Source organism: Astyanax mexicanus, chromosome 5 (assembly GCF_023375975.1).
Source record: "Astyanax mexicanus isolate ESR-SI-001 chromosome 5, AstMex3_surface, whole genome shotgun sequence".
In the NCBI taxonomy this organism is placed as follows: Eukaryota; Metazoa; Chordata; class Actinopteri; order Characiformes; family Acestrorhamphidae; genus Astyanax; species Astyanax mexicanus.
The window spans coordinates 7,413,253-7,441,208 of NC_064412.1; positions in this window are offsets into that span (position 1 = coordinate 7,413,253).

The window sequence follows — 27,956 nt, forward strand, 5'->3', positions numbered from 1 at the left end:
GATGATGATTATGGTTACAAAAATCAATGTTTTAGAAAATTACAATACTATACAAGATTAATTTGGCAGTGTGGGCAGCAGTCCTGCTGGAAAATGAAATCCGCATCTCCAGGAAAGTTGTCACTCACCATTGGTGTATAGTTGTTCCCTCGGGCTACCTTATCTTTGGTGTATGTTATGTTTTATGCAATGGTTGACTGTTCAGCCTCGGTGTTGATGGCTGTAAGAGCAAGTTACCATTTGTTTTGCATTATAGAGTTTCACTTATGTGTAAAACTCATTCTTATACTCAATATTTCACTACCCTACCTATATGTGGAGAAACCTGCCCCCCAAAAATCTTACACTAAATAACTGGAACAAGTGAATATAACTCATGTGAATCCAATTTAATTTAGAGTAAAGTTCAAGGCAGATTTTGAGCTTAAATGTTTGAGTAGAATCTGCTAATATTTTGTACAGTTTGTCTTCTTTTAATTGCTAACTGTTTGGGTCTTCCAAAACCATATCGCAAGGTTTATTAAAAGAGCTGTCAAGGTTAAAGCATTAATGCAGACCTGTTAATTTGAAATCAGCAACACATTATTATTTGTGTGATTTGACCTGATCAGACCCAGCTATCAAATATACTTATTTTTATTTGAGCTAAACTTCTGATTAGGTGCAATTTATTCTGATATAATAGCCAGTTAATATACTGTTATGAACAAGCGCTCTCTCTGCTGCTCCATGCTGTTTACATGCTGTTTGCACGTGCAGCATGTGCTGCTTTCACTGCTGGCAGCTGCACCACTGCATTTACTACATCTGCGCTACACACCCCACTGAAAACACTGTGTTTAAAAGTGCAAAGGCAATTTTTTTTTCCATTCTGTATTAAAGTAGCTTCACAATATTCTTGCTATATTTTCCATTTTACAGTTCTTACATTCATTCTTTTATTAACATTAAATATCCACTATAAAAACTTGTGTTTTGAGAAGAAAAAATGTGATTAATCACATCGGTTATTCACAGAATATTGTTGTGATTATTCTGATTTTTTTTTTTTATCAATTGACACCACTAGTAACTAATACATAATATATGTGCAGGGGTTGGACAATGAAACTGAAACACCTGTCATTTTAGTGTGGGAGGTTTCATGGCTAAATTGGAGCAGCCTGGTGGTCAATCTTCATTAATTGCACATTGCACCAGTAAGAGCAGAGTGTGAAGGTTCAATTAGCAGGGTAAGAGCACAGTTCTGCTCTAAATATTGCAATGCACACATTATGGGTGACATACCAGATTTTAAAAGAGGACAAATTGTTGGTGCACGTCTTGCTGGCGCATCTGTGACCAAGACAGGAAGTCTTTGTAATGTATCAAGAGCCACGGTATCCAGGGTAATATCAGTATACCACCAAGAAGGACCAACCACATCCAACAGGATTAACTGTGGATGCTGTAAGAGGAAGCTGTCTGAAAGGGATGTTCGGGTGCTAACCCGGATTGTATCCAATAAACATAAAACTACGGCTGATCAAATCACGGCAGAATTCAATGTGCGCCTCAACTCTCCTGTTTCCACCAGAGCTGTCCATTGAGACAATAAATTACTGTGGTCTAAAACCAGGTTTTTCAGTTTCATTGTCCAACCCCTGTACATTCATTAAGCAAAAAATAAAATTATGATTTACTTTAATGGTGCAAAACGTTATATATCTGTTGAGCTGCTGTTAGAATTTTCACATATTTGTATTGTGCTCTGCTCTCCTCTGCTTAGATTAGGATCTGAATGCCTGTTCTGATGGGTTTAATACAATCAGTTCATCATATCGTTGCAGCAGTTAAGAAGACAATAATACTCACAATTGAATAAACTGTTATTTAATTAGCATTATTTTTAATATGCCAGCTAGATTACCATGTGCTGCGCCTGGTTTTAATTAATTTAGCACTTATTTTCACTACTGGACACCGGCTGAATGTCATCAAACCTGATTCCTGCTGGACAGCATAATGATCTGTTTACCCTGAGCCTAACCAAATCATCCTGTGTCTGATTTGCATATCACATTAATGAAAAATAATGATATGCAAACACAGATAATTGTGTGGCGAACCTTTCTATACAAATCTATTTTTTTTTCCTCTCGTGCCTCTGGTGTCACTCCGTCCAGATTGCACGCTCAGCAAAAAGGTAAATATATATATATATACACTGTGCTTTTGTATAATAAGCAGCTTCATCATGAGCACACATTAGATTTAGTAGCTCAAATAAAATATGCGAAAGGGTTAGCAGCTGTGTTTATGGGCTCCAATCTGGACCCAGCTTAAGATTTCCTCCACGACACATTGCATTAAAACATTACGCATATAATTTCTTAATTATACCACAGCGTTTTGCAGCTCCGCAGCTTAATTGGAGGAAAAGCGAGGCTGAGACGTGCTCGATAAGTGAATTACCATCTGAGACGCTCAAGTAATGACCGTGTAGCTTTATGCAGTTTAGTTCCTTATGAGATCTTATGAGAGGGACATCAACACCAGCTTAAAGTGATAATGGTGTTGATTGATTGGACGAGGGCGTTTCTGAGTGAAGCCTTACTTTAGGGTGAAAAGTGGGGTGAAAAGACATACACTTTTCTTTTTTTATTCAGACAATTACATGTAATGAAGTTTGAAGATTAGCTGATTCTGCCCTCATTTGTTTGATGGATGAGTGACGTGGTTAAAGAGATACTCTTGCTATTTTTAGGTTTATGTTTAAGTAAAATTAACATGCTTTTTTATTCTATAAACTACAGACAACATTTCTCCCAAATTCCAAATACAAAATATTGTCATTTAGAGCATTTATTTGTAGAAAATGAGACAAAAAATGCAGAGCTTTCAGACCTCAAATAATGCAAAGAAAGCAAGTTCATATTCATAAAGTTTTAAGAGTTCAGATATCAATAATTGGTGGATAGCCCTGTTTTTTAATTGAAGTTATCATGCATCGTGGCATCATTTTCTCCTCCACCAGTCTTACACACTGCTTTTGAATAACTTTATGCCACCCCTGATGCAAAAAGTTCAGTACACAGTTCAGCTTGGTTTGATGGCTTTTGATCATTCATCTTCATCTTGATTATATTCCAGAGGTTTTCAATTTGGTAAAATCAAAGACACTCATGATTTTCAAGTGGTTTCTTATTTTTTATTTTTTTTTTTACAGTGTTGTATTTTAGTCTTAACAATGGTTGCCATTTCATTATTTCTATTCATTAAACTATGAAGAAAAACATACAGAAATATTTAGTAAACAAATACATGTTAAACAAACCAGAATATGATTTATATTTTAGATTCTTCAAAGAAGGCACCTCTTGCTAAGATGACAGTTTTAATTTTTCGTAGTTCATGAGGAAGAGTCACCTAGAATTCAGGCTTTCCGTTAACAGCTGTGCTGCTGAACTCATCAAGATTTAATTGATTAAAGAATTTCTTGTCTCTTAATGTGTTTGAGAGCATCAGTTGTAAAGTTGTGAAGAGGTGGAGTTACAGGTATACAGTGAATAGCTCTATTTGAGTAATGTTCTAATCCAGATTATGGCAAGAACTACTCAATACCAATACTTTAAGACATTAATGTCAGTAAATACGAAAATGTTGAAGAACTTTGAAAGTATCCTCAAGTGCAGTCACAAAAAAGACCATCAAAAACATTACCATGATGAAACTGGCTCTCATCAGGACCACCAGAGGAAAAGAAGAGCAAGAATGTGCTCTCTTGTACAGGTTAAGTTCATCAGAGTTACCAGTCTCAGAAATCACAACTTAACAAAAGCTTAACACATTACATACAGGGGTTGGACAATGAAACTGAAACACCTGGTTTTAGACCACAATAATTTATTGTCCTGGCAGACAGTTCTGATGGAAACAGGAGAGTTGAGGTGCACATTGAATTCTGTGTGATTTGATCAGCCGTGGTTTTATGTTTTTTGGATACAATCCGGGTTAGCACCCGAACATCCCTTTCAGACAGCTTCCTCTTACAGCGTCCACAGTTAATCCTGTTGGATGTGGTTGGTCCTTCTTGGTGGTATGCTGACATTACCCTGGATACCGTGGCTCTTGATGCACCACAAAGACTTGCTGTCTTGGTCACAGATGCTCCAGCAAGATGTGCACCAACAATTTGTCCTCTTTTGAACTCTGGTATGTCACCCATAATGTTGTGTGCATTGCAATATCTTGAGCAAAACTGTGCTCTTACCCTGCTAATTGAACCTTCACACTCTGCTTTTACTGGGGCAATGAGCAATTAATGAAGATTGGCCACCAGGATGCTCCAATTTAGCCGTGAAACCTTCCAAACTAAAATGACAGGTGTTTCAGTTTCATTGTCCAACATCTGTACATATATATATATATACATTAAATGTCTTGGTTCTACAGTACAGGGAGATGCATCAAAATGATTGTGTGTTTAGAATACTAGAGATTAGATTGAAAAACACTGCATTATTCCTTTAAAGGATATATAGTAAGATTACTGCAGCACTCTCAACTTCAATATAAATAGTTTCAGGGTGGACAGAGGTCAGAAGAGGTGCATTCAAATTTATTTTAAAGTTCCTGGAGCTTCAGTAACGTATCTTCTTTTATTGTACGGGTCAGAGAGGGCAGGTTCATTTGTGTCTGACCTCAGTGCCCTCCGAGCCCTGTCAAGCTTTCGGCGCTGAATCAAGGTCAGATGTGATTAATTTTGGTGTGTTAGAGGCTTGAGCTCAGACTGCAGAGGGACAGCGAGTGAGTGGCTCCTCGCTGCAGTTGTACAGTATCTGATGTCCCTGGAGTGGCCTGGCCTGGTGCTGACGTTCCAACAGCAAGACAAATGATTGTGCTGAACATTTTTTGGCCTGATGTTGAAGGAAGCTGCAGTACGGCATTCTTCATTCTGCTGCTGCTGCTGCGTCTATAAATACTGCATTTATAGAGTGACTGTAAACAGGACATTATTAACATCAAAGTAAAAAAAAAAAAAAGATTAAAACAATACACAGTACAAGTCAAAAGTACCTTCAATGTTTAAGTGCTCTTATCAGAGAAAACGGTACCACTTTAAAATAAGACTATCTTTATAAAGGGTTTATTAATGGTTACTAATTAGGTTGTAAATGCCTTAAAATCCTTAATAATCAGCTATAACACATACGTAGAAAGGGCAACAATACAGATGGCTGTGGGTTCACTATTTGGCAAACAACAGGTCATTGTTGCCCTTTTAACAGATATTTTAGAACTGATTATTAATGCATTTACAACCTAATTAGTAACTATTAATAAACTAATTATAATTAACCATTTATATACTCTTTATAAAGGTAGTCTTATTTTAAAGTGGTACAGAGAAAACTCTTGCTCTTCCTTTCCTGGGGTGGTCCTGATGAGAGCCGGTTTCATCATAATGTATAATGGTCTTTATATTTGTAGTAATTTCCTTTTTACTTAGTTGAGTAGTTCTTGCTTCTCATACTATGGATTAGAACATTACTCAAATAGAGCCATTCACTGTATACCTGTAACTCTACCTCTTCACAACGATAGATGATCACAAGGAGGACGATAGATGATGACAAGCCATCAAACCAAACTTAACTGCTTGAATTTTTGCACCAGAAGTGGCATAAAGTTATTCAAAAGCAGTGTGTAAGACTGGTGGAGGAGAACATGCCAAAAAGCATGGAAACTATGATTAAAAGCCAGGGTTATTCCACCAAATATTGATTTCTGAACTTTTAAACTATATGAATATGAATTTGTTTTCTCTGCATTATTTGAGGTCTGAAAGCTCTGCATCATTTTTTTTTTATTTCAGCGATTTCTTATTTTCATTTCTCATTAAAACAACAATGTTAATTTTACTCAAACATATACATATAAATAGCAAAATCAGAGAAACTGATTCAGAAACTGAAGTGGTCTGTATTTATAAAAATATAGCCATGCTTACTATGCATTATGACTTGTGTTCATAATACATAATAAGCTGTACTTCTAAAATATATGTTAAGTGCACACAAAAAAAAAAACTGTTACTATACATTATAAGTGACTATAACTAATGTTATATTAAAGACAACTGAAATGTATGAGTGGTTAAAATATATTTAGAGTAGTATACAGGTTGTGTTTATAAGTTGGCAGTTTTTTTAGTCATAATGCATTCTGATGTAAGATGGGACTAAGTTTCTTGGTATTGACGTATAACATGTTATAAACACAGCTATTAATGCATTATGATCACAATTTATGAAGCATAATAGCCATGTTTATGAATGCATTATTAAAATGTGTTATGAGTATGTTTATAGATACTTATAGAGATGACATTCATAGAAAGTGTTACAGAATATTTCCTCAAAAGTCTTATTTGGCAATGATCTGCTTTTATGTTTATGTTTATGGACAGTTCCCCTGAAAGTACAAGCATTAAGAGAACATAGGGCAAATGAAATTAACTTTAAAAATTAAACATTGTAAGAGTTCTCTCATTAAACTCTGAGTGTCTTCAGTTTATAAATCTGAATGACAGCATGCTCATGGAGCAAACCATCACCATATGTAGTGCAGGTGAAACAGAACCCAGTCACAAAAAAATCCAGCTAAAATTACTCATATTACATTTTAAATACATTTAAAATATTTTAAAATGTTTAAATCCTGGCAATATTACATACTTTTCCTTATAAGACCTAATGCGTGTAGTTAAACTTAGTGATTAAAGGTTATATGAGTTTCATTAATATACAACATTAAAATAGTTTAATGTCTTTGGTAATCAGTGAGCATTACATGTTTAAAGGGGTGCTAATTAGCAATAATGATCAATATATACAGTTGTGTGATCAATATATACAGTGGTGGGCATGACTGCCATGAGAGTATTGGGCATTCAGTTTCTTTGAACATAATTCTTTGAACATTTTTTAATAGGGCAGAAAAGTTAATTATACACTTATATAGGTCTACATATATTTATACTAGACTAAAACTATAATATGATTTAAAACATTTTGTCGAACATCAAGCTAATTCAATTATCAAGGATAATTGTCCTGTTGATGCTACCACCACCATGCTTAATAGTTGCCATAGTAATACTTTGATGAGTCATATTTGTCTTTCCTGAAGAATGTGGACAGATGCAAACCTTATTAAACTTAATGTTATTAAGAATTAGAGCAGGTGCAATTTTTTTTTAATGACAGGCTATGTTCATATTAAGTAAAGGATTGCAAATTAATGTAAAATAATGTTTAAAAAGGGAAATGCAGTAATTGGATAATGGTTGTTAACTTAAAATGCTAATACTGATACTAAGATGAGCTGTAATGATTTGGGAAGCCCATCCTTTGTTGGGTTTGTACTCAGAACTGACCTAGCTCATGCTCCACCAATTTGAGACCAGCTCGAACATCATGGCTGGGAACTGAATCACAATCAGGTTGATTAGCACTTTTTAAATAATAATAATAATAATAATAATAATAATAATAATAATAATAATAATAATAATAATAATAATAATAAAACTCTCAAAAGTAGCCAGATATGCGTTTTCATTAGTGAATTAAATGACGTTAAGGTGCAGCATTGTTGACCATAGCTGACACATACTGTATGTACTTGTTGTACTGTAGAGTTGTAAAAGAGTGGACATTGACTTTCTTAGGTAATTTTTAAAGTTAGATGAACTGGACAGATATTATGATTTAATGAATATTAGATGTTATTAGCTGTTCCCTATCTCAACGATTTAGCCTGAATGTTTAGAATTTAGCCTTTCAGCTTGAGTAACATAGAAGAAAAAGAAGAAAAGATCACGTATCTGCAATTCCTTCACCACAAATAACCTCGAAAACTTTCAGACATACATTTCCATTTGACAAGCCTTTGTTAAAAGCCCCATAGCTCCAAGAATCTAAACAAATCAAACCTCCCCTCTGTTATTCCTTCATTATACAAAATCCCCAACTGTCTGTTCTTGAGGCATTGCAGTTCAGACCCTCCCTATTGAGGGATGAAGTGACATCCTCATTATTTCCAATAAAAGACACTGAGGATATCAGAGAGGCAAATTCTAACCTTGCCGATGGCGAGTCTGAATTTGGTGCATGTGCGTGCATGTTTGTGCGAGACTGAGAGAAAGAGAGATAGAGAGAGAGAGAGAGAGAGAGAGAGTGTGGGAGTGCATGTGCGGTTGTGTGTAAGAGTGTGAGTGTGTGTGTAAGAGTGTGAGTGTGTGCACCAGGGGCAGTCATGCTGAGACAGCCAGCCATCAGTCAAGCCCTCAAATGACACAAGTCTGTGACCCTGCTCTGAAGGAGTCCGGCTTTTCCGTGCGTTAATTTCATCTCTGTCCTATCCGACACTCGCTGCCGATTCGGTTAATCTGATTAGAAACGTGGGAAGCATATCATTTTCCAGGGTCGGACATCTGGGATGAGCAAGAAAGAAGCGAACGATGTTCCTCTGATTGACAGCTTACTGTCAGGAGGTGAAGAGGTAGACGGAGTTTTTTTTTTTTTTTTTTTTTGCACACAGACAGGTTTTACTACGACAACACTGACTGATTTGCTGGAGAGAAAACCGGTGTCAATTCAGATCATTCCCAGACGTCTCATGGGGACGCAACCAATTTGACATTGAGAACAAAAAAAAAAAAGGATCCTTGGGTTTGATCCATGCCAGAAAAAAGAGACTCTCGTTCAGTCAACGAGAGCCTCATTCCAACATCCAATTCCTCACCCGCCAGTGTCCTTTTTATCTGCCTTTGTTCCCCGACTCTCCAGTTTTTTAGCTCAAATGAAAATAATTTGCATAATGAAAGGATATCAAATTTACTGTATGGGGCGGGAGGCACAATAAGAACGTTCGTGCGGGGAGGATGACGGCCGAGAGCATGACGAACAGAGCAAGGAGAACAGAGGTGAGCCGGAGAAACAATAAAACGCAATTACGGGGCACCAATAAAGCTCTCTAATTCCTGCACGTTCAAATACCAAGATAGCGGGCTCACATTATTTCATTTAGCACCGCCACAAAGCCTCATTCAGGGCGGCGATGGGTTTTACAACGCGACAATCCCTTTAATCAGAACTCTGAGAAAACTGAAATTACAATGTCGATAACTCCAGCACACCCCCTGCTCGCCTGCTTTCTTGAAGGTATAACTAATTACATTGCTATTATCATGCTAATATTCGGTGTCGACCTGAAAATCACATCTAATTATTCTGTTATTTGTTACGTCTCTGTTAGGGGAATCAAATCTCATTGAGAAGGAAACACCTATCAAGAGCATGTGTCGGTGGGGGGTGGGGTGGGAAGGGATGGTGGTGTATCACAGGGCTACTAATGAGGATCTTGTGAAAGCGATTGACTGATTGACATTATATTACATTCCCCAGGTCCAGTCTTTTTCTGATGGAGGAACTTCTGATGGAGGAATTTCTGACGTATTCCCACTTCTTTCAACTCAATCAACTTCACTTCAGGGTCAGTGTTCCAGAGTGAATGGATCTGATGATTGATAATGATCCAGAACCTAATTTCTCTGTGAAATATGCTTGTTTTGTAGAACTTTTGTAAAAGCAGCAAACTCACTCCTAAGTACCACAGAGTTACTTAATTCTTAGAACCCTACGGATGGATTTTCCATCCAAAATCGCACCTTGTGTTCTCAGCTTAATTACTCAGGAATCCCTTCACACATAAACATAATCCATATATGGTTAGAAAAGGTGGAACTTACTATTTCTAAAAATATTGATGACATCCCAGTGCGGTAAATCTAAATCTACAAGAAATCCATTGAGAGAAAAACACCTAAAAAAGTGAAAAATCTCCTTCCCCAACCGATATTATTTACCTTTAGTGCTTCAAACATATTTATAAGATGTTTCAAACCAAAAAATATCAGTAAATATCAGACTCAAAAGTGTCCACAGAAAAAGTGTAAAACTACCTGCTTTACTCAAACTAAAGCTAGGTATGTGTGTGCACTACTTTATATAGTTTCATATATATTTTACTTGCACATTTTTACTAAGTAGTTATTTTGCACAGAGCATTTTTATTTATTTTCACTAAAAAGTTTACATTTTTGTATATAGTTTTTTCTTTGTGTGTCCTGATCCTCAAAATACTGAAAGGCATAGGCTGCTCTGAGTGTCAGGTTTTTAGTAATTTAATCTACATGTATCCTAGAGGTGTGATTATTGATTATCAAGAAAAATCTGAAAAGTCCGTCTGATGCTGTTTCTCCATGTATTTTATCAAAGTAATAATTAATTAGCCATGTAATGAACTATCATCAAAATTCTTATGCTTTCAACTCATATACACTCTAGTCTAACCATTTTTGAAAAGATATCTTAGGTGTGAATATATTTAAAGTCTGTACATTCAAAAATAAGTAAAAAAAAAACAAAAAAAACAGGCGCTTAGAAAAAAATTGACAAAAACATGATCAGTTCCAGGAAAATATAACAATTCTTCTTCCTTTTACATTTTAAATGATTATATTTTTGAGCAGCCGTATGTCTTCTGGAGTAAAAGAGCTCAGGGCATGTGTCTGTCTGACCCATAGACTGTGTATATCTGGACAGAGCATCGTCTCTCAAAAGCGAAGCCACCACAGGTCGGGCACCCCCTGCTGTTCGGTTTCAGAAAGCCGTGTAACCCCACCCATCCCCATAGGTTTCAATGGCAAAACAGACAACTTTCAATCACGTTTTTTTCTAATATACTGTAATTCTACCTCCTTTATTTAAATGCAACAGCTAGTGCTGCTTATATTGTCATATTTTTATATCCCCACAGAACTAGTTTTTTAAAACGTTATTCAGCTCTATTCAAAAAAGGTGTGGTTATTGTAAAAGGGCTGGTTATGGGCAGGACTAATAACAGACCATCAGCTCCGCTCTGCAGCCTGTGACCACGAGGCAGCCCTCAGGGGCGTGGTTATTCAAATGAGTAGGAGCTCTCCACAGTCTTTCTCCCTCCTCTGGTTGGTGATTTCGGGATCGCCAACATGGTGGAAGATTTTGGCTTCATTTTCATTGAATGAATGGGAACGGCGACACGGCGTCCATCTTTTTTTATAGTCTCTGGTCTGATATAATTACTGTGTTATAAGACCTGAAAGAGGAACTGAAACAAAACAAAAACAAAGAAAAACCACACCAAAACAGCCTAGGGTTCAAAAGGTTAAAAACATCATGGTCAAATGTGCACTCCGGCTGAACTGCAGGTTGTGTAGTCGTCTGCAAGTAGTAGAGTGTAAGGGCTCTAAGTTCTTAAAAGGAGGACTTCATTGCCTTTTTAGCTGACTTCTTAAAAAAGGTCCCCTGGAAACGAATGGAGCAAAAATTGTACAAATTGGTCCATCAGAGCTTGGGAAAGCCAGGTTTAATTCCCAAAGAGGCTTCTCAAGGCTTCGCCTTAAAATAGCAGAAGAACCAGAAGAGTGCTTCCCTATAGCTCGCTCTCCAGAGACGCTTTCCTCCACGATGGGGAACGTTCATGAGTACCACAGAATCTGCTACTGATAGAAGCACAAATCAAGTGGCTATTAGCATCCAGACTGGCTCTGGGTGGAGCAGTAGAGAAACCAGGACACTGGCCTGTGTAGTTTTTTTATAGCATGTTGCTGACTCTGTGCTATACAAATTCTAAGCATCTAAAGTAAGGCTCTATTGAAGGCAGTAAAAAAAATATATATATATATATATATTTTTTTCAATTATAACATTAGATTTAATAGCCCATGTTCCACAGGACTCTACTTTTACCATTATATGTTATGTGTTTTAATATTCTTATTTTAACAATACCATTACCATTTCTCAACTTTATACATTAGAATTGAATTTGGAAGCACTCCATATAAATCCTGTATTCATAATACATCATACAGGCCACTGCTATGCATTATATAGCATATAGAATATCCGGTAACACTTTCTTTGAATGTCATCTCTATAAGACTCTATAAACATACTCATAACACATTATAACGCATTCATAGGGCATTATAAACATGGCTATACATATTTATAAAAATGTATAATTCATTATAGCCATGTTTATTATGCATCATGAACTGTGATTATAATGCATTAATAGCTGTGTTTATAACATGTTATACATCAATACCAAGAAACTCAGTCCCTGCTTGCAGACTTTATCATGACTAAAAAAGCTTCCAACTTATAAACACACCCTCAATAATCATATAAATATATTTTAACTACTCATAAATTATTCTTGTCTTGAATATAATATTAATTATAGTGAATTATAATGTATTATAACAGGTCTTTGTGCGCTCTAAGTAAAGTGCCAGACTTTCATTGTAGGACTAGATTATTAATGATAGAGATATACTATTTTAAGATATATATTATAAGCACAGCTTATATTGTATTACGATCACAGGTCATAATGCTTAACAAACATGGCTATAATGGGTTATGCATTTTTATAAACATTTATAGCCATGTTTATAATGCCTTATGAATACATTATAATATGTTATGAATGTGGTTATAGCATCTAATAAAGATGACATTCATAGAAGGTATTACCGAATATCCTATAAGGATTGTGCTTACACCTTATTTGAGGGGGATAACATTCATAAGCATTATACTAATGTATTTATAAAGCAATATGTTGATATTCGTGTCTAGTTTATGCTATTACCCTCAACATGACATATAGTACGTTCCATGAATGCTTTTAAAGGTGACATTTTCCATTCATAATGCCTTCATTAATCAGAATTAATTAGACGTGTATTAGAAATGTTCTTTCATGTCTTAAGTAACTGTTTTGTCCTTCATCAACCATGTCTATGAAGCTTTAAACATAATAAGCAACAATCATGCTGTTGTTATATAAATACACTCTGGTTTATTTCATCCATATACATGTCATGTTGCAAGTAATGGCGTATGTTGTTCATAAATATTTAAATAATGCTTTAAAAATACATTTTTTACAATAATGTATTCATTATGTGAATGTGATATAAAGCCCCTTCAAATAAAGTGTTACCATGACTGCCATAAGCTCAGTTCAAAATGTGAAACTCATTTATTATATAGACGTATTACACACAGAGTGATCTACTTTAAGTGTTTATTTCTTTTTGTTGATGATTCTGTCTTACAGCCAATGACAACCCAAAAATCAGTGTCTCGGAAATGCGAATATTATATAAGAACAATTGGTACTTTTGGCAGTGTGGGCAGTGTGCCAAATCCTGCTGGAAAATGAAATCGTCATCTTCATAAAAGTTGTCATCAGACGGAAGCATGAAGTGCTGTAAGATTTTGCAGTGAAGCACTGCACTGACTTTGAACTTGATAGAACACAGTGGACCAACACCAGCAGATGACATGTCTCTCCAAACCATATTAAAATTTTTCAGGATACACCTATATGTGGCCTTTAATAAGGGATGTTTAAACCTGTCTTTATGACGTGTTATGTATGTATGTTAATATGAGTACTTTGTTATTATGTGTGTTATTGTACAAGAATCTGACAGGTGTTATGTATGCCATATAATCAAATATAAATGTATTAATGATTCATAGGAAGCGTTACCTCTTGTTACATATTCTTAGCTTTCTAAGTCATCTCTGTTCCTACTGGTTGTTCTATATTCCATATTGTGCATCAAAATGCAGTCTTATTTAATTGCATTCTACTGCAAACAGGTGGTAAACTGCTGTAGATTATAGATAGAGGGGTTGGACAATGAAACTGAAACACTTGGTTTTAGATCACAATAATTTATTGTCCTGACGGACAGTTCTGGTGGAAACAGGAGAGTTGAGGTGCATATTAAATTCTGCCGTGATTTGAGCAGCCGTGGTTTTAATGTTTTTTTGATACAATCTCCCGAACATCCCTTTAAGACAGCTTCGTCTTACAGCGTCCACAGTTAATCCTGTTGGATGTGGTTGGTTCTTCTTGGTGGTATGCTGACATTACCATGGATACCGTGGCTCTCGATGCATCACAAAGACTTGCTGTCTTGGTCACAGATGAGCCAGCAAGATGTGCACCAACAATTTGTCCTCTTTTGAACTCTGGTATGTCACCCATAATGTTGTGTGCATTGCAATATTTTGAGCAGAACTGTGCTCTTACCCTGCTAATTGAACCTTCACACTCTGCTCTTACTGGTGCAATGTGCAATTAATGAAGATTGGCCACCAGGCTGCTCCAATTTAGCCTTGAAACCTCCCACACTAAAATGACAGGTGTTTCAGTTTCATTGTCCAACTCCGTAGATTTAAACTAAGGCTTACCTTAAGATCCAGTCCATTTTTTACCACTCTTCTACAATCGTTACACTTTGTGACCAAGCAGAACACAGCGTTAAGACTCCCATGTTCCAGTATGACAGCCGGAAGGTGTCTGTGTTTGACTGGTTTAACAGAGATGATGGGACACTGGGACAGTGAGACTGACCTGCACGAAAACCCAATTCTCAATCTAGAACAACAGGTGAAATCCTGTCATGTGTCTTCTTGCCTTAATAAAAGTGTCAGTTCTGTCAAGTCACTACAGCAGTCACTCGAGACTTTCCTCTCCATTTCAGCTCACTCGTCCATGACCATTTCAGCTGGAGTTCATGGTGCCTATTTCAGAATTTCACCTGTTGTCTTGGGTGGAAATCTGGCCTTTTTGCTGGTCAGTCTCAGCGTCTCCAGTGTTCCATCATGTCTGTTGAACCGGTCAAACACAGACAACATACAGCTGTTAGTCTGGAAAGTGAGAGTCTCAGTGTTGGGTTCTGTTTGGTCAGGAAGTGCAGTTTTAGTTTTTATATGATTGGGGTAATTTTTACCTGAGAGTACTGATATGTAGGCAAGAATTAATGGGAAAAGTGGCAAACAGATAGCTTAAAAGAAACAATATAGTCTCGGCAGACTAATCACCAGTTTGACTGATACGTGTCTTTTGAGCAGTGTATCTTGCAGTGTTTCTAAGAAGCATGGAAGAAAAGATAATCATTGCGTTGTCAGACTTCCCTGTCCTTTATGATTAATCTATGCTGATTGTTTTAGAGATGGTTGGGGTCTCTGGTGGGTTTTGAAAATTTGAATAGATAATTTAATTGGAAAAGTTTGCTTTTGTTAGCCTACATGCTGCTCACTAGACAGTGTTATGAAACTCAATCGAATATTTATATTTATTAGTTTATAGGAAATAATAATAACTTGTATAAAACCATTTCCCATTATTAAAACGATTTAATTGGACGACGCAGGGAATGCCTTTGTAACGCTCACAACAAGACTAGTTGCAGGGGGGCAGTGCGTTCATGTGTATTGATGCGACAGAGCAGTGTAAATGCAGCGTAACTGTTCACATACTTGCTTGTTCTCGACACATGTTACAGGAGACCTCCTACCCCACTCTGTTTCTTGAGTGTTTATAATGAAAGCTTAGATGCTGTCAGCGAGTTAATTCACATTAATTAACATTTAGAGAACATCTGTCTAATGGACCCAACGCAATCTTTCAGGAAAGCCTGGAGACAGATCAGACGTTGTGTCTGGATCAAGCTTCCTCGCCTCCATCGTTTTGCAAAGTGGCATCTGTTAACTGTTTTTTCCTGTTCTTCTTCTTCTTCTTCTTCTTCTTCTTCCTCTTCTTTTTCTTCCTTTTCTTCTTCTTCTTCCTTTTCTTCTTCTTCTTCTTCTTCTTCTTCTTCTTCTTCCTTTTCTTCTTCTTCTTCTTCTTCTTCCTTTTCTTCTTCTTCTTCTTCTTCTTCTTCTTTCTCTCCTCCTTCTCTTCTTAGTCTTCTTCTTCCTCTTCCTCTTCTTTTTCCTTTTCTTCTTCTTCTTCTTCTTCTTCTTCTTCTTCTTCTTCTTCCTCTTCTTCTCCTTCTCCTTCTCTTCTTCCTCTTCTTCCTCTACTTCTTCTTCTTCTTCTTCTTCTTCCCAATAATGAAAGGGCTGTGTTACGCGAGCGTATAGACAGGGAGGAACGGTCTCCTGCTCTTAAATAATGCATGAGCTTCCTCATCTCTCCGTTCCTGTCTTTCTTGACAAATGTCAGAGGTGAGAGGAGGGGAAGTGTGAACAGAACACTTCTTCACATATCTAAAGTGCTCTGAGCGAGGAGCAAACCAACCACTCCCTCCCATATATTTACACACACATACACACACACACACACACACACACATTACCATACACACAAACAGACAAACACACTCCCAGTAAATTGACAGGCATATGAACGAGCGAGTCGAGCGGCCTGTCACAGATCCGGAACTTTCTCAGCAATTCTGTCGGCTCAACCGTTTTCAGTGTGTCCATTATAATGGCGAAAGGGCCCGCTACCTACCGAAATAAATAAATAAATATCAGAAAATAAAACGCTATTAGATTCTGTTTATTATGATTAAAAATACAAGAGATCATATCGGCACCGTTTCCAATTATTGGACTTTGATATGGTTTCAGCACTTGAGCGTGGGCGTGCTGGATTAAGGGGATCCACATTAATTTGAGCACTCATGAATTTTCATCATTGCAAGCAAGCTGTGTTAAACCACCTCTCTCTCTCTCTCTCTCTCTCTCTCTCTCTCTCTCTCTCTCTTTCTCTCGCGCTGAGATACGGGTATTGTGTAAAGAGTTTGCTGAAAATAGTTTCAGGAATTTTTTCATTAGCACACGAGCCCTTGTATGTGTACGTGGGCAGCAGGCAGAAGGTAAAGAGAATATTATAAGCCGACGTGATGGAATTTAGAGCTTGCAATAAAACGCCCCACTTTGTAACAATTTGACACATATTTTTACAGCATATTATAACCTTAGTTCTGTTAAGTGAGATTCATAAGAGAAGAGAAGAGAAAATCTGACAAATGATGTCAAGATCATACCATTGTTTAAAAAACATTGATAGATGCTGATGGACATTTCAAAAAGAGATTAATGTCATTTTAAAATATTTTACTAATGCAGACCAATCAAATATTTCGTAGATCTTTAATTGTTGGAAACCAGAACACAGATAAATGATATATTGATAATATATCACAGAATACTCCAAAAATGTTGGTTGTACAAGTGCATTTTTTATTTAGATACAGTATATAGAAATGTCAAACTCGATTAAGCAATTATACTATTTAGATATCATTTTTATAATAATTATAATAATAATATATACTGAATAATGTAGTGTTACACTAGCCCTGCTCTGCTCCCTGCTCTGCTCCCTGCTCTGCTCCCTGCTCTGCTCCCTGCTCTGCTCCCTGCTCTGCTCCCTGCTCTGCTCTCTACTACTCTGGTCTGCTGCTGTGCTGGTTTGCTGCTGTGCTGCTCTGCTGCTGAAAGCTTGCTTTAATCTTCAGCTTCTACACTTTTCTCTGTTTTCTTCTCTTTTACTCTCTTCACACTTACTAATCCACTTTTAGTCTGCTTCCTCTTTGCTCTACACACCTATTAATCCACTCTCAGTCTACTTTTATAGACTTTTTCCTCAGGTTTGCTGGATTAGCTGTTTGCTGCTGCAGTTTGTTTGTGTAAGTTTCTAATTTCAACTGAAACAAGGTGAGTGCTTTTTTTCTCCATGGCTTCTGCTCAGGTTTACACCTGTTTAGAGTGTGGCATGTATAGCTTAGATCCCTTATCCACCGATACTGGTAACAATAATGGTATTTGTACTAAGTGTGAGATAGTTAGCTCCTTGGTGGATAAGGTGAATAAGTTAGAGCTGCACGTCCGGGGTTTAATAAGGGATAGACAGCAGGATTCACTGTTAGCAGCCCCGGGTGTCTCAGGGAGAGTTAGTACCCCCTCGACTCCGGCCTTAGAGCCCTCACAGCGGGGCGAATGGGTAACGTCTCGGCGGCATAGTCGAAAGGCTAAGGCTAATGCTACCGCAAAGGCCACAGCCAGCCCACCTAAACACCACGCTCCCCCAGTTCACGTGTCAAACAGGTTTGCCCCGCTCAGTGAAGCACCAACTGAGGAGCCTGTTAAAGGTACTCTGGTGATAGGAGACTCTATCGTCCGACACGTGAAATTAGCTACTCCTTTAGGGGCACCAGCGGCAACAGTTACTTGTTTACCGGTAGCCAGAGCACCGGACATTAGTGGCAACCTTAGGTTAGGGAATAGGAGATATTCGAGGGTAGTAATTCATGTAGGGGCCAATGATATTCGTCTGCGGCAGTCTGAAGTAACTAAGGCTAATATTAAAGAGGTGATTAAACAGGCCCAGACGCTGTCCGAGGAGGTAATCTGCTCTGGCCCCATCCCAATGAGGCGTGGTGATGAAGCTTACAGCAGGCTTTCTTCGCTGAACCGCTGGATGTCCAAGTGGTGTGCAGAAAATCATGTGGGCTTTATAGATAACTGGCTACACTTTGAGGGCAAGCCTGGTCTTTTAGGTAGGGATGGTGTCCACCCCACGCGGGAGGGTGCTGCCTTACTTTCATGCAGCATAGCTCATAGTCTTTTAGTTAGTCGGCAGAGTAGTATTAGAAGCTGCTGACAATCCAGAGCCGGGACCAGGCCGCAGACAGAGAGGCTTAACCGACCGTCTGCGAGCTGCAAAGAGACGTTACCTAGATACCAATGTATTCAGACTGTGTCTGTCCCCCGAGTCAAACAAAAACATCAAAAAACTAAAACAGTAAATCTAAATAACTTAACTTATATTAAACAATCATATCCAGACTGTAGTACTAACATTTCAAGCCTAAAGATTGGTTTACTTAATATCCGATCTCTAAATTCAAAAGCAGTTCTGGTGAATGAAATGATAACTGATCAGAAATTCGATGTTCTGTGTCTGACAGAAACCTGGATTAGGCCAAATGAATATGTAGCATTAAATGAAGCCACCCCTGCAGGCTATAATTATATACACAATCCGAGATTGTCCGGTAGAGGAGGTGGGGTCTGCATACTTTTCCAAAGTACCTTAGTTAGCAATCAGAAACACTACGAAAATTTTACTTCTTTTGAGCTTCTTTACACCAGTATAATTAATCCAGTTACAAAAAAGAATGCATTTTCTTTAATTAACATCTACAGACCACCAGGGCCCTATTTAGAATTTTTAAAAGAATTTAGTGATTTTGTCACAGACTTAGCAGTAAGTAATGATAAAGTGATTATAGTTGGAGACTTCAACATTCATTTCGAAAAATTGGATGATCCATTAAAAAAGGCATTCACATCGATTCTAGACTCAGTTGGTATTATTCAAAATATAACAGGACCTACCCATTACTGTAATCATACTCTGGATTTAGTTTTGACCCTGGGTGTGAGCATAGATAACCCGAATATTCGTTCTCAAACCTCCGCAATTTCAGATCATTACCTTATTTCATTTAAATTACATCTTAGTCATAATATACGTACATCCCCTAGCTACTCTGTAAAACGTTCAATTACGCCTTTTACAGCCCAACAATTTACAGATAAGCTTCCAGACTTATCAACTCTAATGTACTCTCCTGTAGACCCAGTAGAACTAGACAAACTAACCGAAGGTTTAGAAAATACCTTTCGCTCTACCTTAGATGTTGTAGCACCCCTTAAACACAAAATAGAGAGACAGAAAAAGCTCGCACCGTGGTACAATGATCAAACTCGTACCTTAAAGCAGTTAGTACGAAATTTAGAGCGTAAATATCGATCAACTAAACTGGAAGTGTTTCACTCTGCGTGGAAAGACAGTCTTGTTAAATATAGAAAAGAACTTAATAAAGCCCGCTCAGCATATCTGGCCTCACAGATTGAGATAAATAAAAATAATCCTAGAGTTCTCTTTAGTGTTATTTCCAAATTAACTAAAAACCAGGCAGGTACTGAACCTCAGATTCCAGCCATTTACACCAGCAACGATTTTATGGACTTCTTCAATAGTAAAATTGAAAACATTCGGGATAAAATTAAACAGATAAATATTACATCCTCTCTGTCATCTGGTCTGGCTGATCTAGAACAAAACTCTGTTACTGAAGTTAGGTTGGAAGTCTTTAACCCACTTCCACAGCTAGAACTAGAGAAAATTATCTCCTCTTCAAACAGCACAACCTGCACACTTGATGCTGTTCCCACAAAATTATTAAAACAGGTACTGCCAGATATAATTAAACCTCTGTTAATGATAGTAAACTCATCGCTCGCCCTGGGCCATGTACCCAAAGCCTTTAAAACAGCTGTAATTAAACCTCTGATCAAGAAACCAAATCTTGATCCTAGTGTACTGTCTAACTATAGACCTATTTCAAACTTACCGTTTATTTCTAAGATTTTAGAAAAAGCTGTAGCCCAACAACTTTGCTCTTACCTGCAAAGAAACCAGATCTATGAAAAATTTCAATCTGGATTTAGGCCTTATCATAGCACTGAGACAGCTTTAGTTAGAATAACAAACGATCTACTTAAAGCCGCCGACCAAGGCTGTGCTTCCCTACTCGTACTTCTCGATCTGAGCGCAGCCTTTGATACAATAGATCATACTATCCTTTTAGAAAGACTAGAGAACATGGTCGGTGTAACCGGAACTGCCTTAGCATGGTTTAAATCGTACTTAACCGATCGCTATCAGTTTGTGAGGATAAATGATATGTCTTCCAGTTATACCAAGGTAAGATATGGAATTCCACAAGGCTCTATATTAGGACCGTTATTATTTACATTATATATGCTCCCACTGGGCAAAGTTATTAGAAAACACAATGTGAATTTTCATTGTTATGCGGATGACACGCAGCTCTTCATATCAGCCAAACCTGATGACAGAGTGAGATTAAAGAAAATCGAGGATTGTGTAGAAGATGTAAAATCATGGATGTCGCACAACTTCCTCCTATTAAATAGTGATAAAACAGAAGTTCTCCTATTAGGCCCCAAAGCTGCTAGAAATAAATTATCAGACTTAATGCTAAATGTGGCTGACTTCTCAGCCACCCCTGGTTCAGCAGCTAAAAACCTTGGAGTTATCATAGATTCAGATCTAGCATTCGATAAACACATATCTAATGTTACTAGAACAGCTTTTCTACACCTCCGTAACATCGCCAAGCTAAGAAATGCCCTATCACTGCATGACGCAGAAAAATTAGTACATGCCTTTATTACCTCAAGGCTAGATTATTGTAATGCGCTACTGTCTGGATGTTCCGGCAGTAACTTAAATAAACTTCAGCTAGTTCAAAATGCTGCAGCCAGGGTCCTTACTAAAACTAGAAAATTTGACCATATTAGTCCAGTACTATCAGCACTGCACTGGCTTCCAGTCAAATTCCGCATAGACTATAAAATTCTCCTGTTAACGTATAAAGCCCTACACGGACTCGCTCCTGAGTATTTACAAGACCTCATCTCCTGTTATGAACCACCGCGATTACTCAGATCTCAGGGTGCTGGTTTATTAGTAGTGCCTAAAATTCAGAGGAGCTCTGCAGGAGGAAGAGCTTTCTCTTATAAAGCGCCTCAACTCTGGAATAATCTCCCCGAATATGTTCGGGACTCAGACACAGTCTCAATCTTTAAGTCTAGACTGAAAACTTACTTGTTTAGTTTAGCTTTTGGTAATTAATGTTTTTCCCTTTAGATAAGGCGGCAGATTCAGGGGTTCATGGACAGAGGAAATTGTGGTAAACTGAGATGCTGGTGCTGTTGTTCTCCCACTGCACACGGTCACTCAGGTTTGTGGACGGTGGAGTGGGTGGATGCTGGTGTTTCAGGGTGCCTCCATGTCTATGTTACCTTCTGGCTCTCTGCCTTTAGTTAGGCTGTTTTATTCAGTTCTGCCGGAGTCATTTGCCACACTCTGATAATGTTTTAATATTCTCAGTTTTGCATAAATCCAGTCAAAACTAATTCCATCTCTCTGCCTTCCTCCGAGTTACTGACTGCCCACCTGTCTGACCCGATACCGATGTTGGACCCTCAGGCTCTCGCGTCTCCTGTCCGGCCAGACTGATGGAAGTTTCTGAAGTCAGCTCTTCTCCACCACCACCACAGATCAGCTGCTCATCGACCATCTTACTCTCCACTACAGATTACATCCAAGCCATTAGTGGCGCTATTACACTCCTGAGTACATAAAACCTATATAGATGTATAAAAGACTTTTTAAATTTCTATTTAAAAGCCGTTTGACCAGTGGTAGGATGGTCCCCCCTTTAATGTGAGTCTTGGTCCTCCCAAGGTTTCTTCCTCCTCCTGCAGCTCTGAGGGAGTTTTTCCTTGCCTCCGCGCTCACTGGGGATTCTGTATTCTGTATTTTCTATGTGTAATGTTTTGCCTGATTCTTTGTCCTGTAATCATGTTTCTGTAAAGCTGCTTTGTGCCAACACCTGTTGTAAAAAGCGCTATACAAATAAATTTTGATTGATTGATTGATAATGCTGTTAATTCATGGTTTCTGAGGCTGCTGACTGGTGAAATTAGCCTGTGTAACAAAGGAAACTCTTATTCTTTCTTTTCTGGGGGGTGGTCCTAATAAGAGGCCTAATGTTTTCTCATATTGTTTTGAGGGTCTTTGAGACTGCACTTGAAGATACTGTCAAAGTTCTCTTTCAGATATTTTTTTTAGATTGATTGACACTGTCATTCTGTCTGCTCTGGACTTCCCTAAACTGAATTTGCTAAACAAAAAATACTCCACTTCCCTGCAAGCTCTCACACCGGACTTCCCTGACATCCACGTGATGCTACAGCGTTCACGCTCTCCGAGCTTCTGATTGTTCCCACCTGACCTCCTGTGTATATATACCCCTCTGTTTGCTTTCCTCGTTGCTGAGTATTGAATCTAGTTTACTAGATCTTCTACAATGCGTTTCTTTTGTACTTTTGCTTTTGTTACCAAGCCTTTTTTGAGTTACCATCTATATAATGTTTGCCCTGCCTAGTTTATTGTGTGTTTAGTTGCGGATTTTTTTTTCTGTATTTTTGACTTCTCTCTTGCCTTTCCGTTTTGCTTTATTGAATTTCCCTGTGTATGACCATAGCTTAGTTCACTAGTCTTTCTGGTATGTTGTTTATTCCCGATGCCCTAGATGCCCTTATTGACCTTGCTCATCCCTCACTACTCTTTTAAGCTAAATCCCTTTGGTAGTAAACTTTGCGTAGAATGTCTACATGTGTTAAATATTTTTTTTTTCTGTTAACTGTTAACTGAAAGCCTGAATTCTAGGTGACTCTACTTTATAAAGCTTCCTGGGAAAATCCAGCCAAGATGTACAAAACTGTCTAATCAAGACAAGAAGTGTCTAAGCAAGAAGTGTGACTTTATTTAAGACTACAACATATAAAACACATTCTGGTTTGTTTAACACTTTTTTTTCTTTATTAAACTTAAATTCCATATGTTTTTCTTCATAGTTTGGATGACCTTTGCATCATGTTAAAGTTCTAATTTGTATTTCTGTTTTTTTTCTTTACACCAAAGTCTAATCTGAACCCAGACAAGTGCAGGCTACTTATACTTTTGCAGTGTCTGCATTTCTCCCCACAGATGAGTTCTCTTACCCCGGTATGTACTCTAAACCCTAGGGGTGTCATGGAGAGCACTCTATTAATTTGACAAAATATCTTCTGGGTGTTCATTGTGGATGAAGAGGCTGGATCTCCGAATTCAGCTAGAGAGCTTCTGCCAGGAGCATCTTTGAATTCCATAACTAGCACCAGCTAAGTCAGTAAGTAACCTAGGGCACTTGTTAGCCTAGCCTGTCTTGCTCCCGGCTCCAGCCTCCACTATACACTGTAACGCATCGCTGGCTGTTTGGAAGCTGAGCGCTCCATGCATGAAGCTCCCAGCAGCCTTTGCATAAATTGCCACAGCAGAGAGGACGTCAAAGGGACGGCCTTTGGCATTTCCCACAGTTCCTCTGGGGAGGAAGTGAAGCACGAAGTCCAAGCTGTCAGCAAACACGAGCGAAGCATATCATGCGGTGAGGAGGGTCAGTGTGGGTAAACAAGCAGCCCTGCTCACACTGTTGGTTAACACCTCCTTGCTATTATTCCATTTAGCATTTGAGAAACTGCTGAAAGAACTTACCACAAATCACTACATTCAATACAAGAGATACAGTACATACACATGTTACTGCGGATTTTGCTTTTGTCTTTATTTTCGCGAATGATCTACTCTCCATCTTAAAATTTAGTCACTGTGTTAGTCAATAGTACACACCTGAAACGCATATCACATGACCTTTTGTGAAACTTGTCATGCATGTGTCAGAGTAAAGTAAACATAGGGCCCGATCTATAGTGCACCAGTCAGTTGCACATCGTTCAGCTTGATTAAGTGTGTCTTTGGAATTGTGAGGTCAAAGTTCTTTTTCAGATATGTTTTAAGATTGATTGACACTGTCATTCTGTCTGCTCTGGACTTTCCTAAACTGAACTTGCTGAACAAAAAATAATCCACTTCCCTGCAAGCTCTCACACCGGACTTCCTTGACATCCACGTGATGCTACAGCGTTCCCGCTCTCCGAGCTTCTGATTGTTCCCACCTGACCTCCTGTGTATATATATACCCCTCTGTTTGCTTTCCTCGTTGCTGAGTATTGAATCTAGTTTACTAGATCTTCTACAATGCGTTTCTTTTGTACTTTTGCCTTTTTGTTACCAACCCTTTTTTGAGTTACCATCTATATAATGTTTGCCCTGCCCAGTTTATTGTTTGTTTAGTTGCGGATTTTATTTTGTATTTTTGACTTCTCTCTTGCCTTTCCCTTTTGCTTTATTGGATTCCCCATTTATGACCATAGCTTAATTCACTAGTCTTTCTGGTATGTTGTTTATTCCCGATGCCCTTGTGTTATTGACCTTGCTTGTCTGTCACTACTCTTTTAAGCTAAATCCCTTTGGTAATAAACTTTGCGTAGAGTGTCTAAGGAATTGTGAGGTTGTGCCAGTTGTCATTCCCTTTAAGAGGCAGGTGCGATCTGACTTTAGCATGTTCGTATCTTAACAGTGCGGTGCTTTTGTGCATCTCAGCAAACAGAAAACTAACCTCATTTAAGAGAATAGCAATGTTATTTTATTCTTTATTCTGTTTATTGTTGATATAGTGCCTGATGCTCCAGCATGGCTAAGACAGGACAGGGATGACTGTTGACTGTTATCAGGGTTTTATTCAATATCACCTGTATTTCTGTATTTATGCCACCACAATAGAAACATGCCAGATATTTACCTGAAAATAGACTGTTAATAATGTGTAAGATAGCAATGAGCATTGCGACGTGGCTTCTGCACAGTGTACACATAGGGCCCATAGACATTGTAAAATCCATTCTATTAAAATAAAAACTCAAACATTCTACAATATCATAACACAAAGGCGACTCTGACCTGAAGGGTGATCCGGTCACTAGAACAATCTGGTGTCATATGTAGTGTTAAGAAATTACATAGTTCTTGTAGAAGGAAAAATTCTAAGGCTCCTCCTCCCAACTTCGACCAATCTACCTTGCTTTTGTCTTCATGACGAGTCTTTGCCTTAATAACTGGACAATCCCTATAACCATCTACCAGTTTCGGACTTTGACTTTTTCCCACTCCTCCATGCTGAATTCTTTCAGACGTTTAATGCACCATCATTAATTTTGATTCACTTTGAATTCATTTATAGTAAATCTATGATGGAGAGCATGATAGACCCTGTGGCAAAGAAGTAACCATTGTCCTTTGTTTTATGTCACAGTGTCCAAATAATTTAACTTTTATCTTCTGTCCAGAGCACACAAGTCCTGACCTTAGTTTAGGTGTACACTTGTTTTTTTTTTTTTGTTCCTTCCACACCTTCCATAAAAATGAAATTGTTGTGGGCTCTTTTTGATAGTAAATACTGTGAAATAACGAGAGATGAGAGCTACCTGTAGGTTCTGTGATTACATTTTACCATTGTGGGAGTCTTCTATACTCATCTTGTGATTTGCTCTTGGGCTGAACTTGCTAAGACAGTCTGGCCTGGCCATGTTTGCTGTTGTTTTATATATTATCCTCTTGTAAATTATTTTGTGGAACAGCTGATTTCTAATTGTTTTGCCTTAGATAGCTCATTGGGTCTGGCCCTGTTGGTTCAATCACTTCAACACTCAACAAAACTAATGCCTGCGGTTTAAATTAGACAGGCTCCTCCAACAACTTCTCTAATAGTGTTCTAATCATCTGCAGCTAATGTGCTTCACCTGATTATAACTTCACTCATTTAAGTAAAAGTAAAATAAATGTTGGGATGTTTTAACTTTGTCCTCACATGAAAAAACACCATGAAGCTCAAACGTATATGTGTTTAAATATGTTCAAAAATACAGTTTTTTATAGATTTTCTCTATGTTTCAATCAACAGTTTTTGGCTCTTAAACTGCTGATTAAAAATGCTGATTGAGGAATTTTACCTGGTACACCTTCCTTCTCCATGGCAGACTGCTTAGTCAGTGACTATACCAAAGAATATGCAGACTACTGCTGATGAGCTTCTCTTCTTTTCGTCAGTGTCTTTATGATCCAGATGCAAATAAGTTCATTCATTTGGTAGAAGCATGGTTCTTCTTTCTCCCATCTCACATTTTGACAAATATGAAATCCTAGTGCATCATATCCACTATCTGCCTGGCGTAAGAGAAGACTGTAAACCACAATATGCAGAAAAAAGACAAGTAAAGATTCCATGAAGCTCAGATATTATCAGGGCCATGCAGAGACCTTTGGAGGGGCAGGTGCTTAAAGTCAAAAGGGCGCACATGGAGCACAAACTTGAAACACCATAAACAAGAACATACCTTACCATATAACCAGTTTCTGTAAACTACAAATGAACACAAGTCAGGTTAGATCAGTGTTTCTCACCCCTGTTCCTGCATATTCTAATGCATACTCCCACTATTATGGATATTCTAGAGCTGGCCCTTTAAATAATAAAGTAAGTGGTGGTATGATGTGTTTAATACACTGCTGATTATACATAATGATGGAATTATGGTCCATAGGGGGCTAGGACATTTTAACAGGTAAACTCAACAAATCATTGTTTTTTATTATTAGCTGATCAGTTGGATTAGGTGTAAAATACGCAATTTTAGGGCAGTGATCAGGGTTAAGAAACTGCTTTAAACTACCAACATAAAGTGTTGCTAAATTCTGGAATTCTGGCTCCTCCAATGAACGTCGCCTCGCTTTGCCAAACACTCACACAAAGCAATCCAGACTGTTCTCATACAGAGTTCCCCAATGGTGGAAAAAATTACCTTCCACTACCAGATCAGGAGAATCTCTCGCTATCTTTAATAAACTCCTGAAGACAGAGCTCTTCAAAGAGCACTTACTCTCCTAACACCTCTAACTAACTACCTTCTACTACCAGATCAGGAGAATCTCTCACTATCTTTAATAAACTCCTGAAGACAGAGCTCTTCAAAGAGCTCTTACTCTCCTAACACCTCTAACTAACTACCTTCTACTACCAGATCAGGAGAATCTCTCACTATCTTTAATAAACTCCTGAAGACAGAGCTCTTCAAAGAGCACTTACTCTCCTAACACCTCTAACTAACTAACTACTTCTAACCCCATTTCCTTCTTCCCCTCCTTCACTTCTCTATCCCTTTATTTCCCTTCGACCTCCTTTAAGCCCTATCTAAAATGGTTTATCTTAATTCCTATTATTTTTGTACTTGACTTTTGTAAGTCGCTTTGGACAAAAGCTAGATTAATGTTGGTCTATTATAGCTTACAGTAGATCCTGCAATACTAAATTAATAAACACAGTTTGAAAATGAAATAGTTATTGACTGATCAGGGGAGGATAAACATTACATTTATATATATATTTTTTTTCTCAAACTTTGACTACCTATCTATCTAATTCCAAAGTTAAACTAACTAACTATAGA